Source organism: Malurus melanocephalus, unplaced genomic scaffold (assembly GCF_030028575.1).
Source record: "Malurus melanocephalus ecotype Western Australia unplaced genomic scaffold, MMel_1.1 scaffold_53, whole genome shotgun sequence".
In the NCBI taxonomy this organism is placed as follows: domain Eukaryota; kingdom Metazoa; phylum Chordata; class Aves; order Passeriformes; family Maluridae; genus Malurus; species Malurus melanocephalus.
This window is the reverse complement of record NW_026623285.1, coordinates 782,247-800,946: the sequence shown is the minus strand read 5'-3', so window position 1 is coordinate 800,946 and position 18,700 is coordinate 782,247.

The window sequence follows — 18,700 nt, the reverse complement described above, 5'->3', positions numbered from 1 at the left end:
GATAAAATGTTACTTCGGGTCAATCAAAACTTTCCACTGTTATGAAATCAAAGAATTTTGGTCCAAGTTTTCCCTTTGAAAGCTGGTCAATGTGTTTCTGTGTGAAAATAATAACAATGAATTGCATGCGGGGAAAAATCATTTCCAAATTAGAACTGAAAAGATTCCATCCCAGAAATGTTCACATGGGCCACTTCAACCTTAAGGGAATGYTTTGTTTTGGGACAAGAAGTTCTGGAAACAAAATACTGCCAGAACTGACAATTTTTTCTCAAACAGTGAATAAGAGAAAAAAATGGCACTTTTCCGTTAGAAGAAACTTTGGTTACAAAATAMATAGTTTGTCTGCGCTTCACTGAGCTCCAGCATTGTAGTCTGAACCTGAGTGTCAGGAGACAACCCTCAGGTGGCATTAGCTGCTGCTAAGGTGACACTGGGGGAAGATCCTGGTCATTGCTATTAGTTAAGCAGCATTTACCATTGGACTCTGAAATTTCATGTGGGATCTATATTATATTTGCACCTTGGTGGATATTGCTCAGAAGGGCAATCCAAGCTCGAGCCTGTATCCTTTCAAGCCTGTAGGCATCCTGTCAGTTGGGTACAGACACTATATGTGATATGTGGATTTTGTTTTAATTGGCTATCTTCAGGAACAGAGAAGCAGAATTCTGTTTTTCAGGAGGCAACTTTCCTTCTGGAAATCACGTCTAGGGTCAAACTCTACTTATGAAAAAGCAGGTCATGTTCTGAAAAAGAATGGCTGTTTCCCTATATTTCCCTACGTGCTTTTCCCTCTATTGATATTTATTCTTTTTCTATTTACTGGCCCGATCTGTCTAGGGGACAGAGACGGAGCATTACACATGGCAGTGCCACACACGGATAGACCAYCAGATCAAGATAAATTTCCTAATTTAAGAATTATTTTAATGGGGTGGGAAAGGGCAGCTCAGTTTTGTCACCTCCGCCGACACCCCCCGGCACGCACGACTGCTCTCATTGTGGAGGAGAGCTGTGCCTATCAGCACGGACATTAGCGCAGGCAGAGCAGCTGCAGGAGCTTACTGACCCCCTCCCACGCTTACACCGCCGGCCCATTTTAATTGCAACCCACAGCTTAAAGTCTTCATTAAGTTCTCCCCGAGCCCTGCCTCCTCCTCTAAGATCAGCCGCTTGTCGCCCTGACCGGCGGAGCAGCGAGGAACATCTGCAGTTCAAACGCGATGCATATGCAACAGCGGGCTCCAGATTAAAGGTCAACAGACTCCTCCGCCACCCAGGCCCGGCTCTCCCTTGCAGGGTGTCTGGTGTCCTTTGTTCGAAACTCTATACTTCCTGGCAGGCTTTTTGCCCACTTGCTCAGCCCGACTGCTGCAAGGCTGGCGCGGCACCTCCGCAAGCTGGCCGGAGCTGCGCTCGCACCGGGGCTGCCCGCAGGCGTGCGGGGGCTGCCGCCCGCAAATAATCAGCTCCTTCCTTCCCTCGGCTCCTTGTCGCAAAGCCCAGGGAGAGGATGACTGCAACAGCTGCAGTGCTGGCTCGTTCATGACAAATGGTCCTGTCACTCTTCTTATTGATTAGCAATGTTATGACATTTCCCTTCAAAAACACAGATGTGGCACGGGCAGCGACAGGAGCACCGCTCTGGGAGGAACATAATGTTTGTGTTGTTCCCATTCTCCTCTCTGCATCTGTTCATATCCATGGCGATGGTTTCATGCATGGATTCTTTTATCAAGAAGAAGCGGTGCGGGAGAAGGTGAACCCTTTGCTTGGGTTAAAGGCAAATATGGCTTGTCACATCAGGGGACTTGGGGGTGCAGATGACAAGCATGGTTCTAACCATCACTTCCCCTGCCCCCTCTAAGGCACTGTGCAGGGAGACAAATGGGGATTCAGTCAGGTTGGAGACTAGCTTGTCTAGCTGCTGTTTGCAAGAGAGAGTGAAGGTGTGGTAAATCCATATCTGATACCAGRCTCTTTTCCAGAGGTCCTTGGGCCAATTTTTTTMGTCTCAGCAAGTACTGTAAAAAATMATAATAATAYCTGTAAAAGTTTTGAAGGYACATTTATATCCAGCAGGTGATGCCAGGAGCACTATRYTCTTTGCAGATCACCATGCTTCACCTCCGTACCCAGCTCTTTGTGCAGTCAGCCTCATGGGTACATGTTTCCATGCAGAGCCATGCGTGAGCCCAGGCTCTGTCGGGGGAAGATTACTCACAGGTTTGTTGTGGCCTGCAAARCCTGGAACCTTCTCAGCATTCCCCTCTCAAAGGCCACGCCAGAGGCTGTCCATGAACTATCCATTTCATAGGCAGGGAAGGTTATGCAGGTGAATGGGTTTCAGAGGTCTCCAGAGAAGCCATTCTTTTATCCCTGGAGCTCCCAAAAGGGATGTTTGCACATCAGCTGAGCTGTTCTCATGGGGGTGACCCCCTGCTGCACTCCACTTCCATGGAAATCCTTCTCCCTGCAGCAGAGACCGGTGACCTGATATCACCAGGTGACTGAGGCTTGGAAGGAGTAGCCAAGGAAGGAGGACACCAGGACTGAACTTCGGCATGAAGAGAAGSGTCTCTGGCAGCAACAGTCTAAGCTATGGTATTATAAAGGTAAAGTCTGACACATGTCTCGATCTTCTGGGGGCTTCACAGATGGGGACCTGAAAACATCCTGGTACCCAGTCTGAGATGCACCATTCCACACAGGGTTAAGCTGTGCATTTCTGGGAAAAGCCTGCACTAGCGAGCTGAGGGTACCTCCATGTAGCTCTGCTCCATGCTCTAATTTTCATTGTAAAGGCATGTTCTGGTCATGCTGCTCTGACCAGATTTCTCTGGAGAGAACTCACAGCTGATACAGCAAAAAGCAGCATTTTCCTCAGTAAGGGCATTGGAGCTGATCTCCTTGTATCTGATATTTATAGGCCAAAAGACAAGGTTAAGAGATTCCCTCTTTTCACTGGCATGAAAGAGARCAAGATTTTTTTTTCTCTGAGCATACAAAATATGCCCAGTTTAATCTAAAAATGGCTTAATGCTTTTATTTAAAGCCTGRAACATTTAACTCAGCTTTCAGCTTCCTTTCTTTAACAGGGAAGCTAGTTGGAGGAAAAGCAGTTACCTTTCAGTCCTAAAGGCTGTTCCTTGGAGACTGAATTAGGGGACCATGCAGGATCTCCTATAAGGGTCTGGGAAATACCTGATAAACTGACTCTACGCACAGCAGTTAATGAGCCTGGTGTTGCATTTAAGGGATCTCTGTATCTTTGGAATAAGAAAAAGCAAATTATTAGAATTTCTTTCCTTGACCAGAATCTTTTGCACTGTTAACACAGGTAAAATGGGCTGACCCACAGGCTTGATTTACATGAACYTGAAGCAAAGAAAATTAGCATGATTGTGTAGGCATCACTGTACAGTGCATGCTGGTAATGAGAAGCATATTYGTGAATGCCTCTTGTACAGCTTTCAGCATATTTTACAGCCAAAAAGAGATATGGTCTAGAGGGGAAAAAGAAAAATACAACAAAAACATGGGTTTGACCCCCAGGCAACATAATGTAGATTAATATGAGTTAAATGGAATGTGACCAATTTGCAAGGCATTTGGTTTGTATCTTGAGAAATTGAAGACAAGATCATTTTTCCCTGCAATCAGAGTAAACCTTAGGCTATGAGTTTTTGCAGTCTCTACAATTGCCACAGGCTTCCTCTTTTAATATACTAGYGTATCCTAGAATATTTCTTACAACTTTCATAGTCCAATGATGTGATAGATTTGCCAGTATGATACTTCTGCTGCCTTTCCTTGGGAAAAGCCTCCATTAGCTGTAATATGTGCTTATGGCTTCTGTGAGTTTCATCAATTTTTGTGCAATATTTTGCCCACAGCTGTTCATTTATGCAAGAAAACAGTTGCAGTAATCTACATCCTATGTATGCAGGGGTTATACAGCAGCCAGAAAAGCTTTTTTCCACCAAAAGGTCATTGTTCTTGAAGAAGGTTGTTTCGGGATGGTAAATTTTGGATTCACTGTGGACCCACATTTTTTGTTTATATAAGAATATTTTACATATAACCAAAAAAAAATCTCAAAATGATGCAGCTCTCAAGGTCTTATTGATGATAAAAACTCTTTCCTGTTTGAGATTTAGAGGTGGAAACTTTCCAAACAAGTTGGAAGACAGTATTCTCAGTGGAGTGTCTGTTTCAGAGAGAAACTGAGGTCACAAGGAACTCAGTGGAAACCTTCAAACACAGCCCAAGAACTCCATACCCATGAAGCAAGCTGCACTTCCTCTAAAATTCACCTCTAGCACATCACATCACACCARCTTCTCATGCCAGCAGACAGCCAGGAGAGCATCCCCAATGTTTCAAGTTCAGCTTCATTTTCCACCCAACACTTTGCAGCTATAATTCAGGAAAAGKTTTGCCTTTGCTTTTCAAATGATCCAAAGAAATTGTTCCAAAGGCACAAATCCAGAGGACTAACATCAATATGCCCTTCAGCCTTCTATGCTTAAGAGAAAAAAATATCTATGATATGTTTGGCAGTTTTCCGCTTGAATATGTGGGCAATATCATTCAGGAACATTTGGTAGCTATAGATACRAGATGTTCTGTAATTGTTAAACTAATTTGTTTGAATAATGGATAAGAAAGGACAAAGAGAGGTTGCTTTTCACTTATTTATTTATTTAAGAATTAAGATACAAGGACTAAAAGATGGGCAATCATGGCTTCAAGTGCAGAGGTTTGGGGCAAATCAAATCCAAGATCAATTTGCACCTTCAGATGCCACCATCCAGCTATCTAGTTCTGCAACCACTAATTCAGAGCAGAGAGGAAGTGTGCTACCATGAGTCACCTCCTGCCTGTCAGTGAGCAGTAACAGCCACCAGGACATTCCGCCTCAGTCCTGGCCCCAGATCTTGACTGGATGCTGTGTCCTTTGCAGAGTTTTGCATCACAAAACAGAGAAATCTATCCTTGGTTTTGCAKGCAGTGGAGGGGTGTGTTTCCTGCRATAYTTTGMRCCATKCTTGTTGAAGAGAGAGATGTGGGACTGTGCTCTCAGCTAATGATGCTTTGTTAAATTTTTTTTCTGGATGCACAATGGGAGAGGAGGTTTAAGAATTTTGACTGTTCACTTCTACCTTCCACACTGTGCCAGTGATTATGTAGTGTGAGCCCTCACAAGCATGGCAAGGTGGACTCAGCCTCCCTCTCTTTCAGTGGTGTTACATGTGCTTTGGAGARTAGGGGGAAGGTAGATTTGCAATACATTCCTGTCTACAGATATAATGGGAAATGAGTCTCCATCTATTTTAATATTCTCTATTTTTCACCAAGATTTTTAATGGTTTAAACACGGTTTCTAGGAAATGGATTTCCTCGTGGGATCCCAGGTAAGTTTAGAGTGAAAGGGGCTGCTGAAGATCACCTAGTTCAACCTCCTCTTCAAAGCAGGGTCAGATTGACAGCTTAGTCGTGGTCTTTTCCAGGTGAGTTTTGAAAACTTGCCAGCTGAAGAACCAGAATTTAAACAGACAAATCTCTTGAGAGTGCCCGTCTTTAGTTCTTGAGTGGCTCAAACTCAAGAAGATTCGTACAAGAGTATGGTGCCACAAGCTGCTCTTCCAACCATTTCCWCACTTGTACTTGGTCTACCTGAAAGCATCCACCTTGGAGGAGCGAACCTGCACTAATTCACAAGGTCACAGCTTTTATGTCATGGCTGGATTTTKGCATTCCCATCCAACACAGACATTCAACCCTCTGCTTTCAAGACTTACTGCCCCTGTTTTCCTCACATTTCAGGACATAACCTTCTGCTATTCAGGGCAACAGCCCTGCCCTGTGCCTGGGGAGGATGGCAGGCTGCTCATCAAGGGCATGGGTTAGGCAGGAATTTTCTTTCCCCTCCTGTTCTCYACCCTGAGACAGTTTCGAAACTGATGGGCTATCTCTCCTCTAAGTTCAGCAACAAAGCCTCACAGCTTGTAAGAACAATTCAGCCACAATTAGCGTTGGTGTGAAGCCAGGGCCTCCCACAGATGAATCTGCCTGSTCCAGTGCAGAAGCTACAATCTCTTTAATGATGGGAGGTTCAACTAAATTAAAGTTGACCCTCAGGCTTCTGGCAGCTAAATTCCAACAATAACCTTCCCTCCCACCCCTTCCTCTGGAAAAAATCCTACCAACAACAAACTWCAACTGAGATGGGGAGGAGACCTCACTGGTTTTAACCTTTACAGGACAGTGGATGTGTCCAAATCGGACAAAAAAACACGATGTCTCCTGGTGAAGTGCCATAAATAGTGCTATCTCCCAGTGTGATCTTTGAGAGAATCTGTTTTGGGGAAAGAACAGAAGAAGAGTCCTAAAAAGAGCGCGTGAAAAATGATGAAAGTTGCTTTGAAGTGAGTCTGAGAGCTGCAGTGCTTTCAGCAGCTTCCCCCTGGAAGCCCTTGAAATTCTATCTGCAATAAAAGGTACCAAAAGAAAACAGCTGGCAGGAGCTGTTAAAGTGGAAACAATACTCAGTTCAGAAGAGATAAACAGGATGAGTACAAAGAAGGATGAAAAACAAGGTATGGATCTGTTATGCAATGGAAACAGCCCTTCTGTCCTGGGTTGAGCCTGGGTGACCAGGGAAATATTGCCRGCTTTAGGAAAGTGGACTGGGGAAAAACAGACTTAACTTTTCATGAGGTCACMCATTTTGCTTTGCACTGAGAGACAGGAGCATCAGATCTGGTTCCCTGATTGTTTTTTGAACAGTCCTGAACTTGCACAAAACAGATGAGGGTGTAGGGGTGCCGTGATGAATGGCAGCAGGAAGGTAGAAGCCAGCCTTACATAGTGATTTTTCTCTGGTACCAGAAGCAACAGCAGCTGAAACAGGAGCCCCTTTCCAGTTTGGGGACAGTGAGGCACTCCTCTTGCTAGCAGGGCAGTARTGCTCTGCTGCCAGCTGGAGAGGTGGGTCCAGTCCTTGTGCAGCTCTGAAGAAATGCCAAGGCTGTGGCTGAACTCAAAACCTGTAACAAAATATAAACCTTGCTTTTGCCCTCACTGGTAACAGTCTTTGGAGGGGGAAGCACAAACATTGGGGTCAGAACACGATCCATCTTTTTGAGCAATGCAAAGAGAAATTTTGCTAACAGAGTGCACATGGACCTTAACTTATTCTGATTTAGAGAAGTAAATCTTAAGATATTACTGTGGTTCCCAAACCAGGTCTGTAGGTCTCTACTGAAGGGACTGAAAGCAGAATATAAGTATGGGAGAATCATGAGGAAGCCATGATTGCAACCATATCTGTATAAAAAGTCCCACGTTTGATTCCACTATTGATTCTGCCCATGACATCACTCATGGAAGGTCTGCTTAGAGACCTYTGCTCACAGGGGAAGGAATATTAATCATAACTTTTGTACTGTCTTTGCAAATAAATTTCAGATCAAATGCATGTCTAGGAGAAAACAGTAATTCAGAGATGTGGTGGGAGTGGGGCAGAGAGGAGTTGAGTCATATTTTCCATCTGCTTTGATTTTTGCTTTTACAATTCTTTTTCTGATGTTCTGGTGCAATTATTTGTAACCATTAGTCTGTCCCAGTGTTAGACAGAAGCAATACTGTATCCACACTGATTTTCAAGTCATGTGTTTTTTTTCAAGGAATATTAAAATACAAAAGAAATGGCCTCCAGTTAATTTTAGAAAGCTGTGAAAATGCTGGCATCAGGTCATTGCTTAGGTGACCTAAGAGACTGTGTCTTGATGTACTTACAGTTTCCTCCAGAAGTCAGCTTGGGCAGGGCCATCCTGAAGTGAGGAAACAACAGCTGGGATTTACATTTTCTAGATACATGTTAAATCTTCATTTGGGAAGGATCTGGCACCTTGCTGAAGACTATAGGATAGCTCATAAGCAGGGAGAGAACTATATCTGTGATAGTAACTACCACTTTATCCTGTGGATAAGTTACCCACTTTCAGAAATGTCCCAGATACTCAAAATGCTTTATGGGCTTCAATATTACTGAGGACCTGGGTCTAAAATGCCAATTCAGAAAAGATCTCACACAGCTCCTGCAGCTCCAAGTGCTTTGATACTCTGAGGCAGCAAAACTCTTTTCCACTTGCACTACTTTTACTGTGATTTGCAACTGATTTAGCTCCCTGTAAAATCAGTGGGCATCCCTCTGCTTTCTCTAATAGATGTTGGATTGGGTGTTAAAGAAGAGAAAATCAGCCTATCTAACCCATATGAACAGATATTGTTGAACTAGTTATTAGAAGCAGATTTGGAATGGAAGAAAATGAAGTGCTAAATATGTTCAGGAGTCAGGAGACAAAAGATGCCACCAGCAATGAAAAGGTAATTCCAATATATACAGGAGTGCTGGACTGGAGTACTAGACTGCRTGCTATCCAATTCCATTTTCTCTTACAACTAAATCCTGGAATGCAATAAAACCTAACCTAATTTAATAAAATTTAAACTTAATCAAAAGGCCTTTGAGCAACTGAATGAAATTTAATTGTGAATCACAATCTGACCATGCATTTCTAGATCCAGTAAAGTTATAGAGATTATTCCCTATTACATTCTGTAGGTTTTATAAGCAGATCACTTAAGATATACTGCATTAGTGCAGAGTTTCATTCTTTTTAATTTCTTTGCAAATCTTATAAGTTTTTCAMTGAACTGTGGGCAATAACAACATTTCTACCCGAATGCAGGAAGCCATCAACTGATTTGTACACTGAAAATTAAGATTTTTTTCTTTATCATGAGCTTATAGCCTAGATAGAGTAACTGCATATACCGTTGTATTTTTTGTGTAAATATGTAATAATAAAATTTTGTAAGCTTTTTGCATAAGATCATGTGACATTAGAATGCTCAATAAGTTAAATATATCAAGTTTGGATTTCCTTTCACATTTCTGGAGTGTTAGTTCAGATTTTCTTTGGTGTAAGTGCAAATTGGGTTCTCACTTTAAAATTTTCATGTTCAAAATTAATTTGTGACAGTTTCTGTGCTATAAGGATATGCAAATTATTTGTGTTTACATTAATGCATATGAATACCAAACTAGAAACCTGCAACACAAAGAGGAAAACAAGGTGGTCCTTGACACAAATTGTCTTTATGCAAGTCTGCCTTGCTCTTCCTCACCTGCATCTGAAGAAAAACCTCTTGCAAACCCTTTAACTCCCACTTCAACTTTAACCGAGAAGTTCTGAGAAGTATGTTTCTGCTAACACACTTTTTAAAGACAGTGCAAGCCAAAATGAATACAATTTACAGTAATAAATTATATTTCAGCATAGCAAACACCACTCTCTATCCTGTTTTCCACATGAGAGCAAGATGTGTTTTGTAGGGAGATGATCTCTACTCCACCGCTGGTCTGTGTCTGGTGTCCTTGAGACCTGGCTGTACATTGGATTTTCCATTCTTTCTGTACATGGAATCAATAGCACATGTGAAGAATCGAATGGCTAATTCCAATAGGTGATTTTTTTTAATGTTTCTCATTTGTCTACCCTGATTTTCAACTTCCCAGATATTGTTACTGCTGCCAATTTAAAACTTAAGCCTGAGAGGRTTGCTTTGGCACTCTGCAGAAACAAAATAAATGTTAGTTTCATGTGCTCAACAAATTCTCTGCATCTTTTGAGATAAAACTTAATTTTCAATCTTCCTGACATTTTATTCAGGACCCAGTAGCCTATTGAAGTTGCTGTTAATGCAAACCACAGTTTCATAACACTGTTTAGAAAAAGCCACATCCTGTTCACCTTCTGAGAGATCTTTGTTTTCCATCATCTGTCATCAGGAAGGTTACCCCCAGTGCCTGAGGATGGGAGTGACCAAATCCCCAYCACATATCTGCAGCCACTGCCTGTACTGCTCCCACCCACCCTCCCTTGAGCTGCTGCAGCACCAGGGTCACAAGCAAAAAACAGCAAGATGGGTTTTGCTCGAATGGGGAATGATGGCATCACAGCCAAAAGGCTTTGGAAGAGTGAAAGGGGAGAACAAGAACTTGTAATCTTGTTATACCCCTGTCCTCACTTTCCTCCCCGATCAAATTTAATTTGATAAAATAATGCATGCAATAACTGCCAAAGCGCAAGCCACACAGGGAATAACTGAGCAAATGCAAAATGATGGATTCAAAGCAGCACATAACAATTCTCARTGCAACATGCTTCCCTTTAAATCAACATGTGAGCCTTTACTCCTGGAGCAACCTCAATATACGCTGCTTGTCTCCTCGGCAGTGCCCTCTGGCAGGAACAGACTCTGTGTGCCGTGTCTTTGTCTAATTGCATTTTAGCACAGCACAGTGAGGAGAAAATAGAGAAAATGAACTAGTTAATTCCACAGTCAAAACCTGTCTGTGTTTGGAAAGCGGAGGAGAGYGAAATCCTTACTCCTTTGCTGCCCTGTCCTGTGTAGGACATCAAACACTGCCATGCTGGCAGCGCTAAGCGAGCGTTGAAGGACAGGTCTCAGCTGCTCACATTTGTGCACGTTCACAGGTAGTGGTTAATGGGACTGTACTTATTGCAGGGATATACTTGATTGGTTTCCCCACATGGGCTGCTTATTGATAGACATAAATTGTGGGGATGAAGGAAACTGTTACAGGGCACAGGTACTTTATGCTGACTAGTTAGAAATATTTCTTACAAGCTGAAGTTTTGCATGAATGCCCTTGGCCAATGCTCGACGAGGCTTTTGTATCTCTGCATTTAAATTGCTTTCCACACAAAAAGACAAACACATTCAAAAYCCATCTTACATCCCATGACATGATCCTGTGCCTTACCTCTCAATTACACTGTCAGCTTCAGTTTTTCTTTGTTTGAGCTTACAAAACCCTCTTGCAAGAGGATAAAACAGGTGGGAGAGCTAGCTGCCCCACTAAACTATGCTCCAGGAGGGGATTTAAGGAAAGGCACAATCTCTTTTAGGACATTGTTGATGCTGCTACTGTTCAGAGGAGGCAAAAGAAGCCTTAGGTAGGTGAAAATCTGCCTTGCCCAGGCAAAGTGCCTGGGCTCTGTATGAGAATAAAACTGTTTTCTGAGACAAGGTTTTGCAGTGRGTACTGTTTAACAAATATGCTTAAYGTTTTAGAAAAACATGGGCTGATGATATTTTCTATGGAGGTGATAAAAAATAACTTTTTCTTCATCTCAGAAAAAAGAACATGCAGGCAGATGACCCTGTACCCTGATTTCAAAAAGTGTCTACCACCCTTTTTTAATCAGTGAGAGCATTCCTGATAAACAAAGGCAGAACATAAAGCTCGCTTTATTTTTCAGTCTCCTATACASCAACCGTGCTAAATCAGAGCCAGAAAATGACAGTCACATCAGGAGTATCCTCACAAGAGTGAAGGAATGGGAAGGTATCCAGCTCAGCATTAATGCAACCCTGAGTCTCACAGCAATGCTCTGCTCTGCAGCAGAGCCTTGAAATCGTCCGAGGAGAAGAGGAAGGGGGAGTGAAGTCCAGAGGGGGAAAGATGGATGATCTTGTAGCTGACCCATTCTTTGTTCATCTCTCTGGTACCACATCCTTTGCCACACAAGTCATAAAATTTCCTACCAGTAGCTATTTTGACAGTGGCATAATAAAGCTCAGAAGGGAATGAAGAAACACTTCCAGAAGTGTCAAAATAATGTAGCATACTGTATTTGCACTAACATTATTATATAGTGGATTATCAGTAGTTATGCCAACACAACAGAAAAGTAACACTGAAGGGTTGKTTTTTTTCAGAGGATCAGACCTATTTTGCCTTTGCAAAGTACCTTCACATAATTTGAGAAAGACCCATTATTGTTAACCTAAGAAGGAATGATTTCCTTGGAAATGAGCATGATTGCTATGAAAATTTCTGGCAGGAAAACAGACAAGAAAAAATACAGTCTGGTATCAAAGTGGTTCTGGAAAGACATGATTGAAATCATGGGTCTAATTTATTTTGAACAATTTCTCATCTGGTAACATTTTTCCATACTATTTTAAAGGCTCTGATACTCTTACTCCATTCTAAAATTAACCTTCACCTTACATGAACTAAAGAAATTGCATAACTGCATCCGTATGCAACATTGCACAGTATTGTTAGCTGCTGGTACTAATGGTATTAATTTCAAATACATTTCAATTTTCTTCGAAAAGCAACATAATGGAAACTGAAATGATATCAAATGCAATAATAATAAAGAYGAAAAAGCATGTATATGTAAATGTAGTAGTCAGAAGCTTCCCTGATATTGGGAGYAGTTGTGTCAGACACTAGGATCACACTGCACCCTGCAATAGGCCATGTGCTGCTGCGTGATGCTGGGAGGAAACAGGAGAGGGATTAAAGGTGACATGAAATGAAGTGACCCGACCAAGGCATGCTCTTAGGCACCAGAGAGAGAAGCAGCAGATAAAACACAGGACCAGTGGGTAATTTAACCATGAATGGTGCTGCTTCTGCCTGTGTTCCATGCAGTCCTTCCTGTAAAGGGGACACAGAGAGGTGTGAGGGTTTGAGCCCCAGCACCACTATAGCCACCCCACTGCAGCTCCTCGTGTGAGACCCATTTTGCTCTCTCCAAGGGGAATCRGTGTCAAGCCTTGCTGGAGCCAGGGGGCAGTCGTGGGAGCAGCAATGGATATTTGCTCCAGTCCCAGGTGAGCACCAGGTACATTTGGTCAACAAAGTAAYAGCCAAGGAATTACACTTGCTGCAATGTCGAGAGAGCAGGACAGGCAGAGTGCTTGTTGTGTCAAGCAGAAGATTGCAAGACCTGTTTTTTCCTGGCCCTCAGTGATGGCAAAATATTTACAAACTGGCTATGCTGCCTTTGAAATGAATGGCATGTTTCAGGATTGAAGGGATCAGGGAAGCTCTGGGAACTTGAGCAAAGAGGAATTATGGAGCCTGGACACAATGGTGTTTGTGGTGGAAAGAAAACAACCTGGTGGCTTTGACCACTTCATCAGGATGTGGAAAAAYAAAGTCTAGAGATAAGCACAGAGGAGCCACTTTAAGGTATGACATTTTTAAAATTAATATACAATTCATCCTCTATGTTCCCCGATACCTGCCACAAGAAAATGATAGTTTCCTTGGATTATTTTTTTTGCTATTTTCTTTGGGGAGTTCAGGTTTTTTGGGAGGGGGAGAGATTTGTTGTTTTTTTTTAATTGGCACTTTTATCTGTTCACTTTTATACACATGGCAGGGAGCCTGAGGGGCAGACAGACRTCTTTCAGATCATCTGTCCTATAAACTCACTGGAAATTACTCGGTCCTCCTTTGCCCAATTATTTAATTTTCCAAATGTTGACACTAAAGGAAGACATGAAATTAGCTCCAGGGCAGGCTTCACCTTTTCAGTCCAAGAGCTCCAAAATGGATTTTTCAAGCCAAATACCCGAGTTTTATTACGAGAGATGCGCACCAGTTTGGGTTTGTCTGTGTGGCTGCTCGGTGCCCGGCTGCTCAGCAGTGGTTTCCAAGGGGAGAGCCAAATGGCACTAATTGCACGGCATTTATGGGTATGTGTGCGTGTCATGCAGACCTCTGTCTCCTCCTCAGACCATCACTCATGTCACACACAACACAGGCCCATCCAACAGCTGTGGAGTGACCTGGAGACGGAAAGCTCGCATCCCAAATCCAATCCCCAGAGCCAGATGGGCCCGKTCCCTAAATGACTTTATAAATTCTAATAACAGCTATAGACAATGTGGGCAGGTCCCACAGGCTTTCCTGCTGACCCCAGGGAACTGCCACAGTGATGCAATACCTCAGCTGGTCCTCTGGAAAACCCCATGGTACAASGTTTGCCTCCACCCTATCCAACTGCAGAGGATGTGCCTCTAGGTGCATGGCAGAACAGTGGCTGGATGGATGGCTCCCCATCCTCTGCTCCCGATGAGCAGGAGACCTTTCTGACAGATCTCTGAGGAAAGGAAAATGGCCCCATTTGCCCAGGCACMCCAGGAAAGTGGCTGCCAGCACCAGTGTGTGGCTGGTGCAGCCCTCAGTGGCAGGACACCAGTATTTCTGGCCCCCTGACATCCCACGGGAGCTGTATTCTTCTGCTCACTCACACCCAGCTCCTCACTGCTCAGCTCTAATAAAAGCAGTTGATGCTCCTCTGTTTGCTTCAGAAGTGTTTAAAACACAGCACCTAGTAAAAACCTGCATCCAGCTAAGCAGGGCATTTGAACCTTGACCCACGTTTCTTAAGGATTTAATCTCTTCTTGGTTCACYAACAATGCCTGCAGTTAACTTGACATGATGGTTTGTCTGCTGCATGTTTCCAAGCACAAACCAGTAGCTGAGCTTTTTTAAGACTAAAACTGAGGGAAGTCACAGTGAGAGCAGACAACTTGCTATTTTCTTACTGTTGTTTCCTAGAACTAGTCAGAAATAAAATTATTTTGAGGAAAGATTTCCTTTCAAAATCATCCTGATATGGTGCGTTTTAAAACATAATACATGATATACTTCCAGGGGTCTCAACACTTTTGCACTATGAAAAAAAATTAACTAAATTATATCATCCTCCTTGCACCAAAATTTTTTAAAGTGCTGCTGGGGAAAATTGTGGCGCAGTATAAATGTTGTCATTGCAAAATATATAAGAGATTGGTTACCACTGTGTCCTGCATGTAATTCATTAAACAGTTGCTGGCTGAAGAAGAGGTAAATAGAATTTCTTTTCTGGAAGGAAGGGAGGACACACATTGAAGAGTTGAGACTTTTGCCTGGGAAAGGTTTGCAGAAAGGTATGCACATTGACTTACACTTTTTAGTAAGGAAACACAAGATCTAGGATGTGATGGCAGAGGCATTTGGGGCCTTTTTCCTATTGCTGTGGTTGATGCTTTTCTGCAAAGCTTGTGAAGCAAAACCTGCACAGCAGTGTACTGTCACTGGCAATGAAGTAGCTCCACCATCTGGGTTTTTCTAGAATTGCCTTCCTTTATCTATTTCACTGGATTGTATATGGGTTTTTTGTTTTGTTTCACTTATTTTTGTYTGCTTGCTTTTAACAGGTAAGGCCACATATTGGAAATAAAAGTAACTATAAGATAAAAGTGTAAATCTGGATAAGTGAGAAAATCCACATGGTCCTTGTGGTACATCCAGCATGAAATTCTGTCTCTGAACTGTTTGCAAAAAGGAGTTTTAAAAATCTTTAGTTTAAAAGTGTCCAATCATGTTYTGTTACAGTTACTAAAATCTTTAAAAGTCACTATCTTAAGTGAAGTGGAAGAARGGATTTATTCCAAAAATATATTTCTGAGACGTATATTATTGTTTACTTCCATTAAGACCAAGAGAATTTATTCCTGAATTACAAGGCAGATCCAAGCAGAAAATTCCAAGACTTTGGTGATACAAYTAATAAAGTCAGTGCCCTCATAGCAAACACTTGTTTTTAATGTTAAGGACCTCAGCCTGAGCTCCTAACATCCTGGTTTCATGWAAAAATCCAGTATGTATGCATAAATGTCAAGCAGAAGGAAATTCAACCCAGCTGAAGTCAGTCTGGCAGCAGAAGAATATAAACAAACCCAAATCTTGCCCCCAGTGTGGCTTTTCCCATTCTCTCCCGCCTTAGTTGGGGCTCATATTCTTATATTATGCCCCCTAAGTCTTTATTTTTTTCACATTTTCCAATCAGGGACAACTGAGTGAAGAGATGAACTTTTCAGAGCTGTTTGAGAGTTCCCAAGGCTCCTGCTGGAACTGCTTTCCCAGGCCTCTTTGCCAGTGCTGCACTGCCTAAGGCCATGACAGAGAACTGAGCAAGGCAGCTCCAAGTGGCAATGCCAATCCCTCTGCCACCTCCCCTCAGTCCTGATATCTGCCTTTGCACTTTTTAGGGTTGAGCAGCTTTTCTCAGTCCCTCCTGCCCTTCAGTCAACATGGGCACTTCTTCACAGGGGACTGCTGTACAAAAGGTCACAAGCAGCCGCTGACAGAAGGGTGGAATGTGTATGAGCAGCCTCAGACCTCTGGGGGCTGTACAGGGAGAGAGGGAGAAAGATGTTGGTGCCCTGAATAGACTGTTTAATTTATTTTTTTTRCACAGAAGTTCTAGTTTTAAGTCCCACTGGACATAGAAAATGTTTATTCCTCCATCACACGTGGCTTTGAAAGAACTCAGCTAGTACCACAGAGAACTGATGTTTGCTTTTCCTTTTTATAAACTTACCAGCAGTGGCTAAAATCCCATGTAGTGCCCAAATCTGTTTTACAAGTGTTTTGCTGGGCTTAGCAGGAGATTTGGCATCAGAACGGTGATGAAAGAGGGCAATAGTCCTTGCTGATATCATGTCACAAACAAACTGTTTCAATCCTTTTCTTATATAGGAGATGTTGGAGAAGCATATGGGCCCTGACAGCTCTGTTATTTTTTTATTTCTGTTCCTCCCCCAGTTTTTTTCACGGGTCTGCTTTCTTCTTCTGTTGCTGTGGTTTTGGTACTCTTCAAGATGTGAAGAAAGCTCTCCCAACAGAAAATAAAATAAAAGTAATCCCTTCATTTATAGACATTGTACAAAAAGCAACAGTATTCTCAGTAAGACAACTCAGGAGTTTTCAGGACTACTAGACCTTTGTTTGCTGGTGAGGAGATGGATTTTTCACTGCAGACTGTAAGCAACTGTCTCATTGCCTGCAGTCATACAAACAAACCGTCACAGAGTCCGTGACCTCGGTGTTGCCGCAATGATCATCTCACCACTTTGATTARCTGAAGGACCAGTAAGTTGATGTCCTGAAATCAATGAAACTCAAGTCGATGAGAGAAAGMAGCAGTCCAATAGCAGAAACACCACTCATTCCTCTCAGACAGCAATGCCCTCAGYACTGCACCTGGTTTGGGTGGAGGAGAGCAGATCCCTGTCTTMATTCAACAGCCACACTTGCTCCACMGAGTGAGCAGGGCTTTTTGGCAGAACAGAAACATGGAGTCTAGGAAACACCTACTTTGTGTACCACTGTATTCTTCCCTAAGTGTTTTTTCTAGTCATAATTGTTCTCAGACTGGTCCTCACCCCAGGTTATATTTAGTCAGCATCCTCCAGAATCCTGGGTTATAATCAGCCCTGTATCCTGTCCCAGAGCATAGGCTGCAGAGGCTCACAGAACCCAAGTCCCAAAGCAGGGGCCAATCATCCCAGCCCACCCTTTCCTGAMCCCTGGCTATCAACCAAGCAGGTCATTGGGTACTTACCCTATCAGAGGTTGCATCCACATCACCTGTATTTAAAAGCCACCATCAGATCTATTCTTCAGACATCCATTTCACTGTGTTTTGTACCTGTCCTGGCCTCCACAACAGCCCAGAGTTAAGAGTTTCATGGTTTAAATATTTGTTGTGTGAAAAGTAGTCATTTTATTTTGTTCTAATTTTTCAGTCTATTGAAGCTTTAAAAACAGGATAGGAAAAAAAAAAAAAAACAAAAACCAACAAACCAGTTCTTAYCCCTGTTTCAAGTCAAAGAAGAGGAAGCAGCTTGATTTGAGACCAGGCTTCCAGAAGGACTCTTTAAACCTTCCAATTTAGTTTATTTAAGCCCAGTGAAATGAGCTATGTAAAAATAAATTAAAAAGTCTCAGCCTTTAAAGAACCAAAATTACCAGAAGCTTCTGCTACTAGAAAATTCCTCTATTACATATTTGGCAGCAAAGCGCCTGCATAGACAGATGACATGCCATTAGAGYCCATATAAGTAACCACTAGGGAAAGCACCTGCTGCAATACAGAAGATGTTGTTAGAAATGCAAAGATCTGATTGAAAAGCAATTTATATTCCAAGCAAATGCATAATAAGAGAAGACACACTACCCAGCGTAGAGCTTCCTGCAGAGGAAAGTGACACACAATAGAAAGTAGTTAATCCAGTGGAAATAATTAAACAAGATCAAGGAGAAAATATATTTTAGAATACACAGTGCTTAGCCAAAACATGGCYGCTTCAGCCTAATGAAAAGGGAGATTTTCCTCTTGGTAACTGAGTCTTGCAATCTAGAAAAATTCTTTAAATTAAAAATACAGAGATGGATACTGAGTCTAATTCAGCAATGAGATCATGCTATTTCACTGGCTGCACCTGCCCATTGTTGAGTTAAATAGGCAAGGACAAGGAAATTCTGATTTTGTTTCAGTCTAAATATTATTGCCTTCCTGTCCTAGATATCCCTGTGAAATGGAAACAGAGAGAGAAATGGAAATAAAGAGAGAAATGGAAACAGAGAGAGAAAAAGCTCTTGCATTCACTTTCTTATACCAGCAAAAACCCCATGAAATTGAAGTCAGCCTGTGTTTTCTGCCCTATTTCTTTGCTCCCCTGGATGTTAACAGAAACAGTTCTATTAAAATTGGCAGGAGACTGAGCCAGACCCTGGAGTTATACACAGAGAAGTGGAACAGTAATGAAGAAAAGAGTTTAAAATTGCCTTATTTGTGCTCCTCAACCTATAGCCAACAGAGGGCCAAACCCAAGCTGGAAAAGGACTGAAAAYCTATGGACTTTGATAAGGTGAGCATCTTCTTTCTCCCAGTAGGAGAGAAATAACTGACAGCTGAGTTTAGAGATAGACCTTAGGGAAAATAAACAACTGAACTGATT